This window comes from Cervus elaphus, chromosome 31, assembly GCF_910594005.1.
Source record: "Cervus elaphus chromosome 31, mCerEla1.1, whole genome shotgun sequence".
Lineage (NCBI taxonomy): Eukaryota > Metazoa > Chordata > Mammalia > Artiodactyla > Cervidae > Cervus > Cervus elaphus.
Genome location: NC_057845.1, coordinates 5,017,407 through 5,032,710, shown reverse-complemented (window position 1 = coordinate 5,032,710; position 15,304 = coordinate 5,017,407). Strand labels below are relative to the sequence as shown.

The 15,304-nt window shown below is 40.9% G+C and overlaps 1 protein-coding gene and 1 pseudogene across 9 annotated transcripts in view; one reads left to right on the top strand and one right to left on the bottom strand.

Annotated features, from left to right (window-relative positions):
* Positions 1–15,304, bottom strand: part of SYNJ1 (synaptojanin 1) — an 89,159-nt gene that overhangs the window by 70,140 nt on the left and 3,715 nt on the right. The window lies entirely within an intron of this gene.
* LOC122687286 lies at positions 3,511–4,324 on the top strand (annotated as a pseudogene).

Genomic DNA, 15,304 nt, shown 5'->3' with positions numbered 1-15,304 from the left:
CCAGTATTCTTGCCTGGAAAATCCCACGGACAGAGGAGCCTGGTAGGTTATCGTCCATGGGGTTGCAAAGAGTCAGATACGACTGAGCGACTTCACTTTCACTATAAAGAGATCACTTAAAATAGGAGAGCCATAACACTTTAAAATAACACGTATAACCTTTAGATAAAATGCAGCATTTGTCACGACTTTACTCAGTCCATCCCCATCTTTCTTGTCCCCTTAACACTCTCCCCTTGCATCCCAGCTTCAGCCAAAACCTGTAATGTGCTCACCTCCTACAGGCTCCGTGTTCTTTCCCCCCTCCCCTCTCTTTCTTTGTTCACAGCGTTCTTTCCATCCTGAATATCTGTTAGTCGTTTATCCATCTGGCTGTGCTGGGTCTTCGCTGCTGCGAAGGCTTTCCTCTAGTCGGGGCGAGTGGGGCCACTCTGCAGCTGCGGTGTGTAGGCTTCTACCGAGGTGACTTCTCTTGCTGTGGAGCACAGGCTCTAGGCGCACTGGCTCAGGAGCTGCGACCCACAGGCTCCAAAGCACAGGCTCAGCAGATGTGGTGCACAGGCTTAGCTGCTCCTCTGCATGTGGGATCTTCCCAGATCCAGGCTCAAAATCGGTTTCCCACACTGGCAGGCAGAGTCTTTATCACTGAGCTACCAGGAAAGCATGTCACCTTTCAATACCTAGCCAAAAATGCTGCTTTCTTCCTAAAGTTTTCCCTGTGTACTCTGGCTGGAAGGAAATCTCTTGTCTACTGATAGCAATAGAAACTAGGTCTTACTTATTTATATCTCAACATGATACCCACCTAACCCAGAGCCTCTGAACACTGCAGCTGTTGACTAGATATTCATCTAACAGAAAAAAAAAATAAATTGAGAGGAACATTTCCTCTGAACTATCTGAGGAGCTATTTCCTGGGCTGCAGTCCTCATTTTGAACCAAATAAAACTTAACTTGCAAAAAAAAAAAAAAAAAGAGATTTGGGCATAAAAGGGAATGGTTTGTTAGTTTTAAAATAATATGCAAAGAAGATAAACATTACATCTTACCACTGATAGCATCTGAAAACCTTCATTGTTGATGTTTAACAATTCCTCATAGTAAAGTGTGGAAATTTTCAAATGTGATGTCAGTGGTGAGGGGTGAAGGTAGAGGTGGGGAAGATGGGCATCACTAGATGACTACAAACCAGGATTTATGTTGTGGAGCACATAATAGCACCGGAAGTGGAGAGCTCAGAGGAAACAAAGTGAAAGGAGGAGCAGAGCTGAAATTCCAGGAAACGTGGTGACAGGAAGTTCAGGCCGCTCATTCTCTAGAAAGTGTTGTCTTGCTGATAACCTGGTTCTCCACTGTGCTTTCCATGAGGGAAACAGATTGCTTTTTGTGAGAGAGGTGTTTTTTTTCTCCCCTTTCCTCTTTATGTTGTTGCTATTAAACAAATGAAATGCTAGGAAAGTCAAGCCTTCCTTTTTACAAATGACTGGTTTCTAACCACCAGTAGGTATGAATGAATGGCCAAGAAGCCCATTCAGAGTCCTTCTGAGCCAATCAGGATCTTGAGCAGTTCAGCTGAAGTAAGAAGGCCCCACCTCTTCAGCTCACACATTAAGCACGGAAGGTAAGTCTTCTTAGCTTCTGAGGTTACTGCTATGACACCTGAGGCATCAACAGTATGTAACTCCATTCTTATTTTCCTTATTTTAAAAGGAAGAACTTGGGACTTCCCTGGTGGGCCATTGGTTAAGACTCTGTGCTTCCAATGCAGCAGGGCATGGATTCAATCCCGGGTCGGGGAACTAAGATTCCACAAGCCATATGGCCATAAATAAATAAATTTTTTTTTTAAAAAGGCAAAACTTTTCTTCTCATGTTTGAAACTATCTTTCATTCATGCTTTAAACCTTAGTCTTCACTCTAAATACAAATGTGCATTTCCAGAGAACACAGAGCTACCTTCAGTGTGAATTTATAATTTTAGTTACATTTTTAAATATAATCTCATACCATTAGGATTGATTATCTGAAGGCCCTAGGATTCTATTCCTACTCAATATACGAACAGGAATCAGGTCACAGAAAAGAATTTAAGCAAAATAAAATACGTGCTATAAACATGTACTCTCCAAAAATATTTAAGGATGAAATATATTGCTAGGATTCTGTCATAAATCTTTTGCTTATGTATCATAGATAAAGTAGTCCTTTTACGCTGATGGGGCTTCCCAGGTGCCTCTGGTTGTGGCCTAGTAGTTGCGGCACACGGGCTCAGCTGTCCCGCAGCATGTGGGATCTTCCTGGGCCGGGGACGGAGCTTGTGTCCCCTGCATTGGCAGCCAAATTCTTTACCACTGAGCCAGGAGGGGAGCCCCCTGTCAAAGTTACAGTTGGAAGATCATGAGCTTGCCTTCACCTACCATCGGAGAAGTAGTTGAGAAGTATTTAAAACTACCAAAGCCATGAGCTAGTGATATCCTACAACTTTAGTCATTATTTTAGCTCTGAGGGTGTTTCACAGTTTTTGAATTGAACAAATTCATGACTGAAGGCAGGCCTAATCTACATTTCCTATTTAAGCTACAGGAAAGTAATGAAAATAGAAGCTATAAACCTATATATAGCTTTGTAGACTCTTTGATCTCTTTATAGACTACAAAAAACACTCAGTGTATAAATACATCAATGTTCTCTATCAAAATTTAACCTACCAATTGTTCTCTATCACAATATTCAACATCTTTTCTGTCTGACTGGCTTACTTTTATGGTACTATGTCATATGACGTGACTGGCATTACTCAGCATTGCTGGTGTTATACCTCTCTTTTCAAATGGGAATTTATGGCAAATAATGAAACATAGTATCAGGTACACAGAAAAACAAATATTGCATACTAACACATATATATGGAATCTAGAAAGATAGTACCGATGAACCTATTTGTAGAGCAGCAATGGAGACACAGATATTGAGAACTTACGGACATGGCTGTGGGGAGGAAGGAGGGGTTGAGATGTATGGAGAGAGTAACATGGAACATATATTACCATAGGCAAAATAGAGAGCCAATGGGAATTTGCTGTATGACGCAGGGAACTGAAACTGGGGCTCAGTAACGACCCAGAAGGGTGGCATGGGGAGGGAGGTGGGAGGGATGCTCAAGTGGGAGGGGACATGGGTAAACCTACGGCTGATTCAGGCTGATGTATGGTAGAAACCAACACAACACTGTAAAGCAATTATCTTTCCATTGAAAATAAATAAATTTTTAAAAAAAGATCAGGTACAGAAATTCAGATGAAAAATCATATACCTATTTCTTGACTTTCATGAGTTATGAGTCTAAATAGAGGCTTAATAAACAGGATAATTGTGATATGGTGGTCACACCCGCCTTGCTAACTCCACCATCTGAAAGCAAAGAAGCAAAATTAGATCTTATTATCTAAGATCATCAGATAACTTAAAATGTCTCTTCTTGAACCTGTAAGAACTTCCTTTTTCCTCTTGCCGGGAGGGCATCTAGAGGCGTTCAGGATGGTGCAGCATCTGACATACCCTTATAGGCTGTCCTACAATACAGCCTCTAACAAAACCAGGCTGTGCCGAACCCCTGGCAATAGAATTTATACCAAGAAGGTTGGGAAAGCACCAAAATCTGCATGTGGCATGTGCCCAGGCTGACTCAGAGGCGTTCATGCTGTGAGACCTAAAGTTCTCATGAGATTGTCTAAAACGAAGAAACACGTCAGCCAAGCTTATGGTAGTTCCATGTGTGCCAAATGTGTCCGTGACAGGATCAAGCGCGCTTTCTTTATTGAGGGGCAGAAGATTGTTGTGCAAGTGTTGAAAGCACAAGCACAGAGTCAGAAAGCTAAAATAAAAAATGAAGCATTTTTGAGTAATTAAAAAAAAAAAGTCATTTCTTTAAAAACTTACATGGTATTTTCGAAGATTAAATTTAAATGTAGATTCCTCTAACTTCTGATGAATTACAATACTTCAAGCTAAATAATTACACTACTCAGTCAAGATTCTGCCATCCAAGGTCAACATTCTGCTGTGGCTCAAGCCTTCCAGGTGGGAACAGACGTCTTTCCTTAGCTGATTCAGAAGACCAAGCTGAAGAAAGCCGGTAAGAATATGAAAACAAGATGACAAATCGCCATACCCTGCCTAGAATTACAATTTGCCTGAGGTTGCATGCACCGCAGTTTGTGGTCGGCTTATTTGCATGCAGGCAGAGAGCCTCAAGTCAGAGGATCCTCGAGGTCTGCAGGCCAAGCTACTCATTTCCAGAAGAAAAAGACTAGAGGTTAAGTGATTCATCTAAGATCAGGTAAGCAGCTGGCAGGAAAGCCTCCTTCCATTTTATCATACATAAAGAAAAAAATTATTTGAAAAGAAAATGGTTTTCTTTGTACTATTAAATAACTAAACTTTCAGCTGAAAGATAACCCACTGTCCAAATTAGTGTTCTTTATAAATTATACATCCCAATCTTAGTAACATTCAAAATAACCTTTCACTCATTGGTGCAATAAGTCTGTACTGAATGCCTATTCCAGGGATAAAAGAAGTCAGTGTCCTAACACCTTCCATTGGGAAGACAGGCATTATATAATCACACAAGTGCAAAATTATATTAAGTACAATGATGGAGTTCCAATAGACTGCAACAAGAGATCCTAATTTAAAATTGTTTGTTGGAGGCAGGCCTGCCTGCCTGCCTGTGGAAGTGACCTTTTAGTTGGTATCTGAAGAATAAACAGGAAGTTAGACACACGAAGCGTAGAGGTAAGAGTGTTACAGGAACATCCACATACTGTAAGACCAGAAATTTCATTCCTAAGAACACCCAATAGAAATATTAAAGTATGTGCACCGAAAGACATGTAACAGGATGTTCATACTAGAGTCATCTGTAATAAAAAAAATCGAAAATAAAGCCAATGTCAACAGAACACCAGAACATTCATACAATGGAATACTGCATAGCAACGGAAATGACTAGACTACTGCTATGCGCTACCACAAGCAAGATCCCCCGTACTTAACACTGACTGAAAGAAGGTGGTGCAGGAGAACACTCACTGAATGACTTCATCTATGCTAAGCTGGAACCCAGACAGAACTAATCTATGATGCAAGAAATCGTGCTGTTACGATCTCTGCATATCATGATGGAGGTAATAATTAGAAAGGAGAGCCAGCAATAATGTTCTAGTTCTCCACCTGGTAGTGGTAATATGAATATGTTCACTCTGTAAAAAGTCATCAAGTTGAACATTTATGGTTTATGTACTTTTCCACATGTGTGAACAAGTTTATTTTTAAAAATAAAATCTTGAGCAGAAGCAACAGCATATGTGAAGACCCTGAGACCAGAAAGAATTTGAGACACTCAGAACTTAAAAAAGGGCCCATGTGGCTGGAACACAGAAACCAAAAGACAGTACAGTGTAAGAGTGAAGAGGGAGGCAGGGACTCCACTTCACTGCAGGTCATTTTAAAGACTCTGGATTTTAACTTCAGTGGTCAACCACTGAAGGGTATTAAGCAGGCGAATAACAAGATCTAAATTGTGTATTTAGGACTTCCCTGGTGGTCCAGTGGTTAAGAATCCGCCTGCCAATGCCGGGGTCAAGAGTTCCCTGTGCTAGGAAGATTCCAAGTGCCACGGGGCAACTAAACCCACACATCATGACTACTGGGCCTGTACGCCTAGAGTCCGCAACAAAATAGGCCCTGCTTGCTATAACCAGAGGAAACCCGGGTGCAGCAACAAAGACCCAGTGCAGCCAAAACTTTTAAAACATTAAAAAACTAAATTGCATATTTAAAAATGCTGAAGAGTTGGGTGGGGAGAGTGGAAGCAGGGGGACCAGTTAAGGAGGCAAGTATAATGGTCCATGAAAGAGAATGCAGTGGCATTACTGGTGTAAAACCAGCTGAAATGGTAAACTGCATGGATTCTCAATGAAATTAGGCGGTTGAGTTGACTGATTTGGTAATGGAGTGAATATGTAAAACCAGAGTGAAGGATGGGTAGAGGGTGATTCTTAAGTTCTAGTTTAAACAGCCAGGTGGATGGAGGGCAACTCCCCGAGTAAAGAAGACTGAAGAAAGAGCAGGTTTGAAGGAACACAGTAGTCAAGGTGGCCATCAACCCAGTACCTGCATCAACCCTTCCTTACTATGTAGCACCCTGCTGGTGGGGGCTTTATGGGAACTCAGACAACTACAGAAAGTTCTGTCTTCTGTTGCCGATCATCTGTCCAACCCAAGCAGCCCTGCTGGCCCTACAGACAGAGAACATGGTTCAGGAATGGACACAAAAATTAAACAAGGGGGAAGTGCATTTTTCATTTTTTAGGTTCTAACCCATTTTTTCAGTCTAAAAAAGTTAGATCTCACCTGTGCCGTCCACAATCAGTAATTATTCTACCCAGCTCTGTATCAATCCCACAGTGTTGCAACATCTACACCTCTGATAACTACATTTCTACCCCGATCTCCAACATCATTTCCCCAGAGTTGACCAAGACAGACCACTAATGAGCACTAATGCACCAGCAGCTAGGAATTTACTTAATATGATTCATCCTGCCTATGCTTAGAATATGACCCAGAGGATATTAAAAGACTTTGTTTATCTACATTTCAGTAAGTTAGTCAACAGACTACAGTAATCCTATGGTCTGCTGCTGTTGTTTGGTCGCTAAGTTGTGTCCACAACTCTTTGGTGACCCCATGGTCTGTAGCCCACCAGGCTCCTCTGTCCACAGGATTTTGCAGGCAAGAATACTGGAATGGGTTGCCATTTCCTTTTCAGGGGATCTTCCAGACTTAGGGGTCAAACCCGAGTCTCCTGCTTGGCAGGCAGATTCTTTACCACTGAGCCACCTGGGAACCCCATCCTATGGTCTTCAGTTCAGTTGCTCAGTCTTGTCCGACACTTTGCGACCCCATGGACTGCAGCACGCCAGGCTGCTCTTGTTACGGTGCACGGGCTGGGCTCTAGAGTGTGCTGGCTCTCCAGTTTTGGTGCACAGGCTTAGTTGCCCTACTGCATGTGGGAGTTTAGTTCCCCAACCAGGAATCAAACCCTCATCCACTGCATTGGCAGACAAATTCTTAACCACTGGACTACCAGGGAAGTCCCTCTTTTTACTTTTAACTGACTTAAGTTATCTCAGAATCATCTAGGAGTGTAAAGGGCATACACATTCTTTCAACCTGAAATGTGGGAGTAATTAAATAGTGTCCAGTTGACGAGGGAGAGTTAACACATCTCTCTAAATGCACTCACAGTAATTCAATTAGTTCAGTGGCTATGAAATGTATGCCAACATGAATGCACTGCTCATACTGTGTAACATTACAGAGGGATAACAATGGCTTACACTATAGACAAACAGGCAAAACTTATTTTAGTGGAAAAAGATAAAACACAAATTCTTATTAACAACTATTAAAAAACTCAAGCACTCTGTCACCACTAAAACATGATACACAATTTTTATTTTATTTATTTTTTTGATACACAATTTTTAAAGATAAACTTCCTTCTGGCACTCTACTTACAAGGCTAACCCCAACTGCACAAATCCATTCCACTCTTTCTGCATCCTTCAAGTTTAGAGTTTAAACATAACTAAGTAACAAAATGGGCTCTCCTGGGGGCTCAGACGGTAAATAATCTGCCTGCAGGTAAATAATCTGCCTGCAATTCAGGAGACCGGGGTTTGATCCCTGGGTTGGGAAGATACCCCCTAGAAGGAAATGGCAACCCACTCCAGGATTCTTGCCTGGAAAACTCCACAGAGGAGCCTGGAGGGCTACAGTACATGGGATCACAAAGAATCGGACACGACTAAGCAAATAACACACACACTTATATACACAAGTAAAAAAACTGACTCAGTCTTTATAACCTCAGAATTTCTGAAAATACTGGCACTAGATATAAAGAAAAGCAATACTAATCTAAATCGCTATTCATATAATTAACTCATTTTGTTTTCGCTTTTGAACATCTAAAAAGTCTTTACATCACCTGTCTTTGTGATGGAGTACAGAATTCTAGATGGACAGGTCTTGGGTTTTGTTTTTTTTTTCATTATTGTTTTGTTTTTTCCGTTTCAGTACATTAAAGATCTAGCTCTTCCTCCTCTGGGTTGGACTGTTTCTTTTTTTGAGTCATGCTGCACAGCATGTGGGATCTTAGCTGCTCATCCAGGGATCGGATCCACATCCCCGGCACTGAAAGTGTGGAGTCTTAACCACTGGATCACCAGGGAAGTCCCAGGTTGAATTGCTTCTAAAGAAATGTCTACCATGATTCGTACGTTCATTCTTCTACACATGTTTTTTTTCTTTCTTGGATTATTTTTTGGATTTTTCTGTCACTGGTTTTAAGTAATTTGACCATATGTAGTTCTTTCTCTTCATGTTTCTTCTGCTTATGGTTCATTTAGCTTCTAGGATCTGTGGATTTACAGTTTTCATCAACTTTGGGAAATTATCAGCCACTATTTCTTCAAATATTTCCCAGCTCCACCCCTCCCTTCTAGGATTCCAACTATGTATACATGCGTGCGTGCTCAGTCACTTCAGTCATATCTGATTCTTTGCAACCCCATGGACTGTAGCCTGCCATGCTCCTCTGAACATGTGATTCTCCAGGCAAGAATACTGGAGTGGATTGCCAAGCCCTCCTCCAGGGGATGTTCCCAAACCAGGGATCAAACCTGCACCTCTTGTGTCTCCTGCATTGGCAAGCAGGTTCTTAACCAGCTGAGCCATCAGGGAAGCCCATGTGTATATATCGGGCCACTTGAGATTGTCCCACAGCCCTCTGATGTTCTGTTTATCTATTTAAGTCTTTTTTCCCATGTTTCATTTTGAGTTGTCTATTACTGCATCTTCAAATTTGTCACTCATTTATTCTGCAGAGTCTAATCTATTAATCCCTATCAGTGTATTTTTTTCATTTCAGACACTGCTGTTTTTATTTCTGGAAGTCTGATTTGGGTCTTTCACATTTTTTATACCTCTCCTTAACATGCTCATTCTTTCCTGTGTTCCTGAACATATGGAGTATATTTATAATAGCTGTTTTAATGTTCTTATTAATTTGAGCATCTGTTTCTACAGATTGACTTTTCTCCTTGTTATGTGGCATATTTTCTTGCTTCTTTGCATGCATGGTAATTTTTAACTGAATGCCAGACATTGTGAAATTTACAGGGTTGAATGCTGGATATATGTATATACATTTTGTGTTCCTGTGAACAGTGCTAAACTGTCTTCTGGGATACAGTTGAGCTATTTGGAAATTATTTGGAAACAGTTTGATCCCTTTGGGTGTTGCTTTGAAGCCTGTTGGGCAGGACCAGAGCAGCATGTGGTCAAGAGCTACTTGGCCCCACTCATTAGTGCTCAACCCAAACAGCTTCCTCCATTCTGGCTGTTTGCACCATGACCTATTCCCAGACCTGGGTGAGCTCCAGGAAGTTTTCTGCTGGCTCCTTTTGGGTGGCTCTTTCCCTGTCCTGGTAGCTTCCTCTCACACTGGCACCAAACAGAACTCAGCTGAGGCACCACGCGGAACCCACCACGCATCTCAGGAGCTCTGTGCAGATATCCTTATGCTGGTACTCAGTCCTGAGAACTCTAGATGCCCCGGTTTCCCCAAAGCCCCTACTCTGTCTCCTCAATTTGGGGAGACTGCCAGGCTTTGTCTGGGTTCCTCCTGATGCTGCTATAGCTTGGAAACTCTCAAGGCAGCAGCCCACAAACAAGGCTCAGCACATTTGCTTCCCTTCTCTTGGGGGTCAGTGTCTTGTGCTGCCTACGGTTCAAGGGCTGACAACTGTTTCACATTTTTTGTTTGTTTTGTTGTTGTTAAAGTGGGAGAACAAATCCAGATCCTGTCACACCATTAAGCTGTATTTTAAGGACAATTTAGAAAATCTGAGACATAGGATGGTCCAGTGGCTAAAACTGAGCTCCCAATGCAGGGGACTCAGGATCAATCCCTGGTCGGGAAACTAGATTCCACATGCTGCAACTAAGACCTGCTGCAGTCAAATAAATAAATGAATATATATTCTTTGAAAACGTCACATAATTAGGTTTTACTATTCAGTGAGAGAGAAATTTTGCCTTCACCCTTAATTTTCTTATAGCAAACTTAAGTGGCAAAAAATGAAAGCACTTAGGACCTACTACTGTTGCTTAGTTGCTCAGTGATATCTGACTCTTTGCAAACCCATGTACTGCAGCCCTCCAAGTTCCTCAGCCCATCGGATTTCCCATGCAAGAATAAGGGAGTGGGCTGCCATTTCCTTCTCTGAGACATCTTCCTGACCCAGCAATCAAACCTGCATCTCCTGTACTGGGAGGTGGGTTCTTTACCACTGAGCCACCCGGGAAGCCCGGGAACTACCATGAGCCCTATGTTATAATAACAGGGTAACCCAGGCGTCATCAGTATGCAAACCGAGAACTTCCAGATGTGCGAGTTGGATTTAGAAAAGGCAGAGGAACCAGAGATCAAACTGCCAACATCCACTGGACCATAGGAAAGGCAAGAGAATTCCAGAAAAACATCTACTTCTGCTTTATTGACTGCTAAAGCCTTTGACTGTGTGGATCAAAACAAACTGTGGAAAATTCTTAAAGAGATGGGAAAACCAGACCACCTCATCTGCCTCCTGAGAAATCTGTATGGAGGTCAAGAAGCAACAGTTAGAAACAGACATGGAACAACAGACTGCTTCAAAGTTGGGAAAGGAATATATCAAGGTTGTATACTGTCACCCTGCTTATTTAACTTATATGCAGAGTACATCATGTGAAATGCAAAACTGATGAAGCACAAGCTGGAATCCAGATTGCAGGGAGAAATATCCATAATCTCAGATATGCAGATGATGCCACCCTTATGGCAGAAAGTGAAGAGGAACTAAAGAGCTTCTTGATGAAGGTAAAAGGATAGTGAAAAAGCTGGCTTAAAACTCAACATTTACAAAACTAAGATCATGGCATCTGGTCCCATCACTTCATTGCAAATAGATGGGGAAACAATGGAAATAGTGACAGGCTTTATTTTCTTGGGCTCCAAAATCACTGCTGACGGTCGCTGCAGCCATGAAATTAAGATGCTTGCTCCTTGGAAGAAAAACTATGACAAACCTAGATAGCACTTTAAAAAGCAGAGATGTTACTTTGCCAACAAAGGTCCACCTAGTCAAAGCTATGGTTTTTCCAATAGTCATGTATGGATGTGACAGTTGGGACTATAAAGAAAGCTGAGCGCTGAAGAACTGATGCCTTTTAACTGTGGTATTGGAGAAGACTCTTGAGAGTCCCTTGGACAACAAGGAGACCAAAGCAGTCGATGGTAAAGGAAATCAGTCTTGAATGTTCATTGAAAGGACTGATGCTGAAGCTGAAGCTCCAATACTTTGGCCACCTGATGCGAAGAACTGACTCACTGGAAAAGACCCTGATGATGGGAAAGACTGAAGGCAGGAAGAGAAGGGGACAACAGAGGACTAAATGGTTGGATGGCATCACCGACTTGAGAGTTTGAGCAAACTCCGGGAGTTGGTGAAGGACAGGGAGGCCTGGCATGCTGCAGTTCATGGGGTCGCAAAGAGTTGGACACGACTGAGCAACTGAACAACCCTGTTGCCCAGGATGGAGGAGTAAGGGTGCTTTTCCTTTTTTAAGCATTGATATTTAAAAGTTGCTATTTACTTTCTTTTTTATTAAATATGAACATTCCAAAAATTATTTATAGAAATAAAGTGAAATTTTGCAACCCTAACGTAAAGTCATATCTAACAAGTCTAAAATTCATTTTTCTGTGCAGCAAAAGTCAACTATAAAAAAGTCCCTTCTTCTTTTAGCTTGAAATTTTTTCTTAAAAAAAGATAAAACCTGTAACTTATCTAAAGGGCAATCATGGTGACTGGTAGCATGTGGCAATTAAAAAAAAAGAAAAAACTGTGCATACTGCTTGTCATCACCACCTACTACACTTGTCATCCAAAATTCTAAAACCTGACATTTAACTTGGCCTGGCAAAGAAACTTGGTTTTAAATGACCTAATGCTAAATCAAACCATGTTTCCCTCTTATATAGTAATAATTTGTAGGCAAAACACAGCAAGTTTAACACTTCCCTTGTTAGAAAATGCTGCCCATTTCACTCAACTTTAAAATTCTACAGGCATTCTTGTCTTTTTGCTATTCATTCCTCAACCCCCCAAACAATAACCACCACCCTAACATCAGCCCAAATAACACTTACAGTGAAAAGCAAATGCTAAGACTATGTCATTGGAGCAGTTATTTAATCTCTCCAAGCCTCAGTTTCCACTTTTTCAAAATGGGGATAAAAGTAAAACCCATAGAATTTAATGAAATAAAGCAAGTCTAGTGCCACAGTCGAAACACTATGCTGAGAAGGTCCAGGACACTTCAGCAAACTCCCAGGAGAGATGAAGGATATTTTAAATCGAAGGAAACACGGAGATACTCACGACGTGCTGAGCATTGCCCAAACTATTAGACCGGGGTAGTTAAGAGTTTTTAACTTTTGACTGCAGTACATTCCTTTATGACATCATATCTTTGGGCAGCTGGGTTTTCAGTGGTTTCTCTGATTAAAAAAACAAAACAAAACAAAACACAACACTTCCACTCCAAAGTCAGTGTGGAACAGGCAAAGAGGGTGGTGCTGTTCTGTTCAATCTGGTGCCAAGGTTTGAAAAGCTGTTCAGTACTCAGCAGGCATCTCCAAACTTTAAATAAATAATTGTGGTTATTTATGAACAAGGTAAATTATTTTCAGTGTCTTGGCATCATTTTTCCCAAACAGCTATTAAAGCTGTTGGGACATAAATGTTTATTATTCGGACCTAACTACTTAATGAACGTAACAGTGACTTAAGGGTGCTGTTAAAAACTTAATGAGACCCCAAGATGCCATGAGACAAGAGAGTTTAGGCACCTCTGGCTTAATGTTGGACTAGCAGAGTAACTTTCAGTAAATGGCAATTACGACTCCTTCACAGCATGCAGTTTCTGTGACAAAGATCTCAAGAATACTGTCCTAAAGTTTTATGGCTCATGTTTCCATGATAAGACAAAAGAGAGGGAAAAAAAAAAAAAAAATGAGGTAGACAAGAAACTTAGATGAACAGCCTGGGGTAAAACTAGGTCCAGAGTTAAGGCCTGAAAATAACCTGGCCACTAGGCAGATAAAAGCAATTAATCCTTCCTACCACACCAGCATGTGATACCAAAAAGAACAGAAGCTCTCCTTGTAAGAGTTAGGAATTTACATCAACAATTTACATCCCCATCTTTTAAACAGGTGATTCATAAATTCTATTTTGAGCATGATCTTCCGTTTCCCCTGGGCTGACCTTCTCTTTACTCCATCTTCTATTTAGGATACAATTATAAAGCAAATTGTTTCCCTTTACAGAAACATGAGAAGGGCTGAAAAACAATGAGATAGCCTGTGCATTTTATGCATCTATCTGTCTGACTGGCTACTTGTCCTTCCCTTGTGATGGTCTTTACATGTGTCTAACTGTATAAAGAGAAAAATTGAACTCTACATAAAACTGATAGATGTCTTCTTTTATCTCTTACTACACTAGTGTTATACCTTGTTGACCATCACACTTGCTGCTTATGCTGTTTCAGCACAGTATACTAGTCACAGTTGCTACCCTGGGTCACTGCTCCACAGACGACAAATTTTCAGTTCAACTGAACATTTTTCTGAACTAGAAATTTTCAAAAATGAGTAACACTAAAAATGAGCATGCTACTAAAAAGCATATTAACTATTAAAAGAATGTTTCAGAAGGTTGTTAAATACATGCAATGAAAGAAATAACAAAATTTTTTTCTACCTAAAGAAAAGTAATTTTAAAACAAACTGTTAATTGTACTTATGAAGTTATAAACAACATTCATCACACAGATTTTAACTGGCATTTCAGAAAAACCTTAATGATGTGGTTAATAGTTAAAACTTTCAACAGAATTTTTCAGTAACAAATCCAAATAACAGTTAATATATGTGTTTTATATCAGCAATTTGGTCAACCAGCAGTTCTTTAAAAGATACAAAATAAATTTTACACGAAAAGGTACCACACTTTCAACATAGAATACTATAATTTAGCTTAGGTAAGTCTTCCCCCATGCCATTTATTTAATAATCATTTATTCTGCAATACAGGTAAGACACTGAACTAAACACTAGGGATACAGACATTATAATGATATCTGGGCCTTTCCTTCAAGGAATGCAGCACTGAGACACAGAAACTTCAACACAGTTTCCTGTTCTGTGATGTTCCCGTAGACTGAAAGTGCTACAGGAACTTCGGCACTTGGTTCAGGCTAAGAGTTTTAAGAAAATTCATTACTGACGCCGTGTACGTGTGTGTGCTCAGTCATGTCCAACTCTTTGCGACCCTATGGACTGTAGCCCGCCAGGCTTCTCTGTCCATGGGATTTTCCAGGCAAGAATACTGGAGTGGGTTGCCATACTGACCCCACAGTAGATAACATGAAAATTCTGGAAACATGGTTATTTTTGGATAAAATCTGCAAGCCAGAAAAGTTATGCCATAATCTATCATAGGAAAGCCTACATAAACCATGCTTAGAAACAGTCATGGGAATCGAATTATATCAGAACCTCTGGGGGGCTGGAGCCCAGGCATCACTATTTGTAAATTATAATATGTATCCAGAGCTGAAAGACTGGTTCACTGACTGATTAAGTCATAGTATCAGGACTGATTTAACATCTTTATCAACATCAAGACAGGACTGGACTGATTAGTGGATACCCAGGCCCTAAGAGGATCCAGGAACTGAGACGATTTTCACTTGCACCCTATTTTTTAACATATGCCAGTAATTGGAAAGACGACCTTTCATGGTGGGTATCTCATGGCACTCTGGCCTACGCCAAGAAAAGTAAGTGATTGCCAATCTTTAACAATATGTATGGCCTAAGATGTCTAACTGTTTAAACTTTAGAGCTGGACAACTGGAGCCTGCAGAAGTCACAAACTTTGGGTACCAGAAGGCTGAGGCCTGCTAGGATCACTTCCACCACTGCATACAAGCATACAGAGAACAATGAAGGCAGCACAAAAAAAGCATTCACCTTGTGATAAAGACTAAGGTCCACAAAATTCAGGGAAGGAAGAGAATAAGAAGGAGGGGGTGGGTGGGGCAGATTCTCCTGGAAGGA